Source organism: Varroa destructor, unplaced genomic scaffold (assembly GCF_002443255.2).
Source record: "Varroa destructor unplaced genomic scaffold, Vdes_3.0 BEIS01000002.1, whole genome shotgun sequence".
Lineage (NCBI taxonomy): Eukaryota > Metazoa > Arthropoda > Arachnida > Mesostigmata > Varroidae > Varroa > Varroa destructor.
Window position 1 is genome coordinate 16,711,924 of NW_019211455.1, and position 9,083 is coordinate 16,721,006.

At 42.4% G+C, this 9,083-nt stretch overlaps 1 long non-coding RNA gene across 1 annotated transcript; it reads left to right on the forward strand.

Annotated features, from left to right (window-relative positions):
• Window positions 1-907: 907 nt before the first annotated feature.
• On the forward strand, window positions 908-6,790 carry LOC147757449 (uncharacterized). Its single transcript, XR_015321961.1, has 4 exons — window positions 908-1,625; window positions 1,879-2,024; window positions 2,896-3,049; window positions 4,885-6,790. It is a non-coding gene; the product is annotated as an uncharacterized LOC147757449 (long non-coding RNA).
• The last annotated feature ends 2,293 nt before the right edge of the window (window positions 6,791-9,083 follow it).

The following is a 9,083-nucleotide window of genomic DNA, read 5'->3' on the forward strand; positions in this document are numbered from 1 at the left end:
TACTACTCTATAACAGTTCACTTAACTGGGTAGCATTACGTTGACGCTAGTTAGTACATCCTATTAAATAAATGGTAGATTTGAGAATTACTGCGCTCTTAGCAAAATCCCGATTGAAGCATGTTTCACATCAGTTCGCCATCAGTCACACCATTATTACGTGTCAGTTTAATAGGTTCTAATTCATTTTATACTATCTAGTCATAACTTCTCTCCCTGAGCCTGATAATCCATCACGTGTCAGCCAAGGATATCTAGCTTCTTCGTAAACTAAGTGCGCTTCATTGTATTGTCAATGTTATGTATCACCACTGATGGAATAAATAGATGCCAACAACCCATTGGCTTGCTGGTGCTTCTCTCGTCCGCTACGCCTGAATGACCCAATTCCGTCCCCCGACCTATAACCGACAGCCAACGGCTCCCCCAATCGCCGGTTTAAATCGTTGAGTCGCGCTACAACAGCTACAGCCATTGAAATAACGACAAAACCGTCGCTTCTTTGCCCTGTGCCTGCGCCGTCCCCTTCTCACCACCGTCGCGCACCACTTAAGCTTGCCCACCGCTAAACGGAAAAAGCTACCTTTACCATCGAAAGTCTGTCGTCCCTGTATCATCAAGCCGGTTATTCTGAGTCTGTTAACCTGTTACATCTTGGTTTCCATTCACCACTCGCCGCTTGTTCGCCTACCTCTGCGACTTGATCTCTGAATCGTTTTCTCGTTTTCCTCCTCTACTTGCACTGAGTGGACGCGCGCGGGTCTTCGTTTTCCTTCCGTTGTCCCCGAGGTCGACGGTCCTAAAGCGGCATGCTGCGCCTAGCTTATATATGCTCTGTTCTATCCGATCTTGTCGTTGTTTAGCCTGCCCCCCCGTGCGAATGCCACACCGCCTGCCCACCAGCGAAGGTACGGTGCGCACTGTCTTTCCTGCACATCGCAGTCGCCGCTGCATGTTGCGTCTCGCCCTCTATCAGTTCTCCGCCCCTAACTCGATGTGTCTGTTGTGTTTCGTGTGTGTGGACTGACTGAATGTGTATTCAAGGCACGTCTATGCGAAGCACAAAGGTCCCGTTAGCTGTGGTCTGGCCGGCGCCTGTACTGCTACTAAGCTAGCTGCATCGGCAGCTGTGGTAACTCCGGACAGCGGAGTCGCACGTCTGTGACTCGTACCTGATGCTGCTGCTATCGTCGTCGTCGTCGTCAGAACGTCTGAGAACCTGAGCGCCTAAGCGTCTGCGCCCCGAACGTTAAACAGCTAATGGGCGGGCAGATCCAAGCGAGATCCGGCTTCTCGGAGCTCGACTTAGAGTAGCTAGGCCCCCAGCAAGTCAGCAATACATACATAGGTATCCAGGCAGGGCAAACTCAAAGACCACTGGTCGAGGCAAAAAGGTTCAAGCTTTAGGCGAAGAGGTAACCGACGTGTCTTGGGATTACAAGGGATCGCCAGGCTATGCCTAGCCAACATCGAAATCTAGCAGCTCTGTCGCAAGCTACGCATCTATATATCCTTGAACTCACGCTATATCCATGCTATCTTGGCGTCCCGATCAGACCGGCAATGAATACCGCATTGAAATTTTTTTGGAAATATTTAACGTCAGATCGATGCATGTAATAGACGTACGTATGCGCCTATATTGATTTTTACAGCTAAAATAAACGTTCCATATTGGCAGATGTTACAGGCAAAGATACGTTAGAAAAAATGTCGCACATTTGCAATAATCGTGTTTGGCAATTGGCAGGAAATAAGCAAACATGTACGCTTTTACGTGGGTTTTAAGCGTTCCTCTTTTTTGGCTTCAGGGAATCAGCGAATTCTTGTTCTGTCCGTAATGACTAACTTACTAACTTGTGCAAATCTCTTGTTTAGATGGCTAGGAGCTGGCACTCATTCTGTCTAATGCACTTACGAGGCAAATCTCATTGAGCTCGCCATGATACACCAACGAATCAATCCGAGCTATAACCCTACAAAGGACATCATTTCACTCGTACCTCATATTTCTATACACTCTAGTAAGCAATTTCATAGCACTATATTAGCTGTTATAGACAGTGAATATATAATGTAAAAACATTATACCTTGTACGGAGAGTTGATAACTGATAAAAGTCAGTAGTATAAAGTGTGTATCGAAAGAGAATAATTATTATATTTTCTTAATGGTAATTAAAAAGAAAGCTTGAGAAGGATTCGTCTATACTCGAAACGTGTCCTGTGCAATTTTTCGGGTTGGCCTTAAGTCCTCGAACCGTTTCACAGTCACTGTAGTGTATAGTTCATCTCGGTGTTGCCACCTGTCTAACCAGGACAGAGACTCGATACCGTGGTCCTACTAAATTATGAATCTCTTTTAAACCACGTAAGCCGTTGCAGGCCTTTTTAGGCAAAAGCCAAACTTTCGCCCAATTTCACAGTAATATATGATGGTATAAACAAGAACAAATAACTGCACAGGCTCCCGGTTGTAGGACACAGTAACATGAAAACCGAATTTTACTCTAAAAGAAAGACGAATCACATTTGATCAATACAAATAGTCGATCAAATCCACATAGTACATGTTTAATTAATAATGAAAACAAAAAGTTAATATCTCTACAGGGTACTGGGCTGAAGTTTCTTGGCGATTATATGATAGCGCAATGCATTTGAATGCTTTATCTCAGCATTGCTTGCTTGTCCCATTAATTGAATACTCCTCGCCAGCTTGGTTCTACCAGGCAGTTCTGTCCAGACATGACGTAACTACATATTCATAGGCATAACTACATAAGTTCTCATATCTGCACATATCTGCAATTTCATACCCCCCAAAACAAAATCTCTGGGGACATAAGCAGCAGATAAGGAACGTTCGCAGGCAATTGTTTTTTTTTCTTTCAGCTTTCGTCTTCTCTATACGCAAAGAAGAACGGATAGAAAATCCAAATATTGAATAAATATAAATCCAAATCTGACGATTGTAGCCCCAAGGCAGCTCGAGCGGCAGTGGCAGTCAAAGAGACATCCTGTACAGACGGAGCGAAGCCTGATGAAGGTGAGTCATGCAGAGAAGGAAGCCCTTCAAACAGCCTCGAACGGTGACGGCCTCGAAAAGTAAAACCTGGTCAGATCAGCAGCCATGGATGGCATTGAGAGGACAATTTCATCTATAAACGATTGTGGATAGCGGATAATATGCAATGCACTCTTACAACACATAAGTATATGAAAATGTGATATGTGTGCCTATCAAGACGGTTCCAAATCTGATTCTTAACATGGACAATCGGAGCCAATATTGGGTTATCCAGGACAGAACACGAACCATGTCGTACTTTAATGACGTTTCTATAGCAATATAATACGTCCCTGTAAAATTGTTCGTACTAGTTAAGTAGACAAGTGAATTTGTTCGAATAAAACATGTCCATTGAGCGGACAATTTACGGAGACGCCACCGCCGATAATACCAGAAAGCGTCTTGTCTGTCCGTAGGACCCTGATACAAGCTGCCCTGTTGCCTGCTGCCGAGGTACCAAACAGTCGAGGCCGTGCCTTATCTTGTTAAAAAGATCTTATTTTTACCAAAAAGATCACTCTAACTCTTTTAATTCCTTTGAATGTAGCGTTCATGTTAGAGGAAAAAATCCACTTCATCTCAATTTTCTCTATAAGCTTCGTCTATGTTCATTGATCTGACCTTCAAGACTTCGCAAACGCTTCTGCTTCGCGACTCGCCTTTTATATACATAAGCTATAACTGGGTGTGGGAGTGGGTCGACAACCTGATCTAGAAGCGACGCCCGCAATACAGAATCATACAGTTTCTAGTCCAGATCCCTTAAGGTACATACGCATCGGTTTGGGATATTGCTAAAGCACTTTAACATTTAAATTTACTCATTCAATGTTTGGATACTTGAAGGTGAAACGGAGCACATGAGTGCCAAACTACCCAACAATAGATCTTTTTACCGTAAACGTATAATAAATATTTCTCAATTCTCCTCCTCAAATTGTTCTCTCTCCTAAAATTTAGTACTTCCATCAGTTCGAGGCCTTGCTACCTATATAGATGAGTTCTAATCTGTCTTTTTGAGTTTGTTAAACAATTCTGGGTAATAACAAATTGACTATTATATAATGTTTACCAGCATTGATTGAGATCTACCCCATACGTTATTTTGAACACTATAATAAAACCAGTTCTTTTTCATGTGATTGACGTATATATATGTATATATATAGACGCAATGATGAACATTTACTATGAGTTAGTCTATACGATAAAGCAAGTATAAGTTACCCAAACATTTTCGATTTTACTTGAAAGATTATTTGCTACAAATGGAATAATCAATTTTTGTTCTTTTTTTGCTAATTATTTCCATTAGTATTTTTCGTAAACCAAATGCACTTTTCGTTCGATGTGTGCTTCCTTTGCCCCTTATCCCTATCTCCCTCTATTTTTCGACCGTCGTCTCTCTGCACAGCGGCAGCGGATAATCGACGGCCGGTCTAGAATGTAATCACCACGAGCAGCGAAACAGTTTATCTTCACTGGATCACACAATCACTGTAATCACACTGGAACAAAAGCTACGCTAGTACAACCTTAACTGCTAGCAAGCACCCCGTCACAGGGCTCCGGGTAACGCGTTTATCGGCTAAACCTTGCTGCACATGGTGGTATGGGTTCGAATCCAGGCGCAGCCCCACCTCGTGTTAGGCTGCGAGAAGTCGACTGTCTAAGTAATATCTAGCGGGTTACGTAGCGCACGTAAAGCATGAAAAACTATTCTTAGTAGCAATTCTCTATGGGACAAAATGACCTCCTTCGTTCCTCCTAAACCTCTAACTTTATTGTTGCTTCTCACCCGTTCTTTCAAGGTGGGTACTAGACGACTGCTCGACTGTTGCAGCTAAGGAAGTGATGGATAAAGCATTGCGAAACTATCGCGAGTAGTAGGAACGGCGAAGAGCCGAAATGTGTCTGCTAGAATTGCAAGCAGACAGCAGAAGCCGAGAAGGAAGAGGGCGAGGAGGTCCGTGGAAAAACAACGAAAACGACGGTGCCAACGGCGGGTCGCGTAACGCAAGCTAAGGGCTTTTAGGCCCTGTTTCTTGGAAACGAATTTTATGGTGCTATGAGGACGCATGAGGAAAATAAAGTAGCGTAAAATGAGGTAGCAGTATAGAACTGAGTGTGCGCGGCTGAGTACCGTTGTGAGTTTGCAGTTTGCATCAGCGGTCGTGGGCTGACTAAGTGAGTCAACTCGTGGATGAAGAAACGACCAGTTGTTAGATGATGGCGGTACCGGAATAGGGTGATGCTCAAGGCAGTGAAGGAATCTTAGGGCCTCCTCTCGTCTTGCGATGTTCTGGGGCACTGGTCCTAGTAACTGCACATGTTCCCAACCCGAATAAAACTAAGATATACTATTGGCGTACTGCACAGTGTTCTGTGAATATAGTTGTGGTGGCAAAATTAAACGAAAGATCGGGCCGCGCCAGATGACGACATAACTTGGGCTTTACAATTGTAGAGCTTACCAATGTCGATGATGAACAAATATATAATTTGTATTTTGGCCTGGTATATGTTAACTTTAGAAACATAGTATTTGTTTATTTATTCAAGTGGCTTAAATAAATAGGATGACAAAAAATAGCCTTTAATATCTTTTATAGCTCTGGCCCAGTGACACCAACTCATAACGTTGGTCATCTAGGCGCATTTGAAGTATTAACTTGTTGCGTCCTCATACACATGACCGTTAATAAATATGAACTACTTATGTAAACGCTACTGTTTTTCAGGGTATTTACGCCTACGCAATGTGTTTACATGATTGTAATAACTGTAGTCACAGTGAATAATGCTAAAATTTATTGCCGTCGATACTAACTTACTCAACTATAAATCTGCGCTGGTCCTTGTATGCTAGATAACGGTGCGCATCTGTTCAAAGTTCACCTATTTATCTATGAGGTCCTGACCGATCTTCCTCTTATACGTTTTGGCGCTGTTGACCCCTCCCCTTCCTTGGTTATCTCTCTCTATCTTAACTGAAAGGTATATTGAAAGTGAATAGGCCTTTTCTAATGGAAACAAACGGATTTAAATGAACTTGCTCTTAACCAATCTTCCGTATGATCAGACAAAAGGAAGCTTGGTCTGGTGGGACAACAACAAGTCAAAGCCAACGTGTTCAATGCGTGAAAACCCGGGTTAGATGCTAGAACGTGAAAAGGCTCTATCTCAGTGCTCATCACGTGGAAATAGCAATCCAGCACAGGGCTATGATACATCATTCATCTGTTGGGTTTGCTTGTGTAAGTGGCATGGTATATCTAGAATAGGTCCTACGACACGCTCTCGTTTGAATTAACTTATTTAAAAAGGAGACATGTCATGCGTAGTTATCTGACAGTAATATAATAAAAACAGTTAATAAAATGGGATACGACAATAATAAATTTATTAGGGAAATGCTGTTGTACTACTACTAGTATTACTGAATATTGCATGAATACTAGCATTACTGATCAGTCTAATTGGCAAAATGAGCTCAAATCAATATATAACTAAATTTTTTATCAATATATAACTAAAACTGTTTTAAAAACCTACTGCCCATAGCCTACTTGGCAGAATTACCCAAATAGGTTAGCAGGTAGTATGCCGCCGCAGAATCTAGACAGAGACATAAATATAACGACTAAATTTTCAAAACGTTATTGTTAAATATTGTGACCAGTTAGTTTTTTTTTTTTTAGAATACCGTGTATCGAATAAGTGGCTCGAATTCATGGTTTTACTATTATTAAAATAATAAAATTAAAGGCAAGCCAATTTGCCCTTCCTTCTTAACGGCTAGTGTTAAAAAAAGTAAACAGAAATAGTAGTATATATTTATATAGTATTGCGGAGGAAATTGCATCGAAAACAATACGAAATGACGTTTCAGTTGCAGTTGTTATCATCAGAATAACTGTTACCGTTACCGATGTGTATGAAGGCCCACAGCGGTGTTTTTTCCTTTTTGTTCCTAGGCAAAAGGCTTTCTTTTGTAAGCACGTCTTCTTCTTGAGGTCTAAGCGCAATAAACAGGCCACAAGCAAAGTCGAGCTAGCAACAAGCAAATAACGGGACACGGATAGTCCCCGCGGAAGCGTACGTTTCTTATAACGTACCCATTACGCTACTGAAGAGACCCAGATCCAGGCCCTGATCCAGCCATGCAAAAAATGTCTATGTGATAGTTCGTGCCTCGCGATGCGCTCTAGGTACAGATACCGTTTCGGACCATAGGCTCGTATGCGTGCGCACCACTAGGCAGGCACAGAGAGCACGATGACAAAACGAAAGGAATCGACGAGACCATTATTTCGTGCTGCCTTAAGGGATAAATACCGGGGATGGCAAAGCGGTCGGACGAAGGGGCATACAATAAGGTTATTTGAACGAGAACTATGAACGGTTGGGTGCGCCGTGTTAGGGCCAGGTTGAGCGCCAGTTGCACAAACGACGACTGAAAGGGGCCGAAAGACCCGCGCGCGCAGTGACTCAAAACCTAAATATCCTAGTCCCCAAACGACTGGGGTCTGTCAGCCGATCCAAGTGAGCAATATCGGGAAAGGGGCGAATGGAAAGCAGCTGTCGTGGCTGCTGCTATTCTTGCAAGAACTGTTCCTGCTGCTAACTCAAATGGAGTCCCAGAAAAACGATGACCTTCGGAGGCAGGACGGGACGCAGCTCGGCGGGCGGAGGGGAAAAGAACGGTGTCAGGCAAGCGAACAAAAGCAAAGAAACAAAGAACAACAGGGTCAGGCCCATGGTGATAGCGACACCCGGACTACCATACGATATAATGTACAGTAATGGTATGGGTTAAAGCGACGGATGAACGGATAAAAGCCTGTCGTTGATAGGCCGATAAGAGATACAGTAGCGCCAATAGGGATGTTAAGAAAACAACCACTCCAAAAGCAAACAAGTTGGACATAGACAAAGACATTTTGAGGAGAAAAGAGCCAGTAATAAATAGGTGAAAATAGGATTCAGCTTCGATTCCCGTGAAAGGTACACAGCTTTTCGTGTATTTGGTAGCCTAGGACGTGGATCGAACGATACTTCCAGTTGTACAACCGAGATGTCATATGCGGTTCCTGCGTCTGAAATCCTATTCACGTATTTTGTACTAGAGATCGTATCGTTCGAGAAATGTATCAACTTCGTGGAAAGTAGCTACGTGTTGAGCTGGTTCTCTTTTCCAAAAAAACTTTTTTTAAACTTCTTCGGTTTTCCTTATGCCGGTATAGCAAGATAAAACGACATGTATACATTTAGTAATATATTGCAAGCTATATAAGTATGTCAGAGTTTAAATTGAATACTACACAAACCGTAGAAATACGTATATATATTAACACTGCGTAAATCTGTCTTCATCCTGTAAGTAAGCGATTTACAAGCGGCCGAATATATGGGATAAAGTCGTTTGCTTCATCAAATGAAAGCTTCGTTACAAGGCGCTGGGCTTCACTGTTCGGGCGTAATCAAATACGTAACGACAAAAATTGCCGTTTGAGACCTGCCGGCCGGTGGACTACCTGTCAGCTGTTGTGTGTGACAGAGAGGAGAATTTTTGTGTGCGTTGTTCTTTAACTAAAATACGCTGCGACACGTTGGCCTAATTTGCCACCGGGGCCAACGTTATTAAGTAGGAGCCAGGGAGCAAATTCTGAAGCCAAGCCAATGTATATGTAATTAATTATAGATTGGTTCGGGGAGCTAATGGCAAGTTGATTTTAATTAGCGATGCCTTAAAAAGCTCTGCAGTTTGTTTTCGTTCGAAGGTTATTAGTAATTGTTTGTCTTACTTTTTTTTGTAGTAGTTTGTACAATGGATGGACGAGGTCTGTATCGCAGTGTTAGGCATAGAAATGCATCTCAAGTCAATGAGCATATGGCTTTTTCATCTAATTACTGTTATCTTAGAATGCGTAATCATGAGTAGGCTTCTAATCAAAACATTCTAAGTCTAAACAATAAGTCAGCTACTACTGAAATACTGCTAATGTGT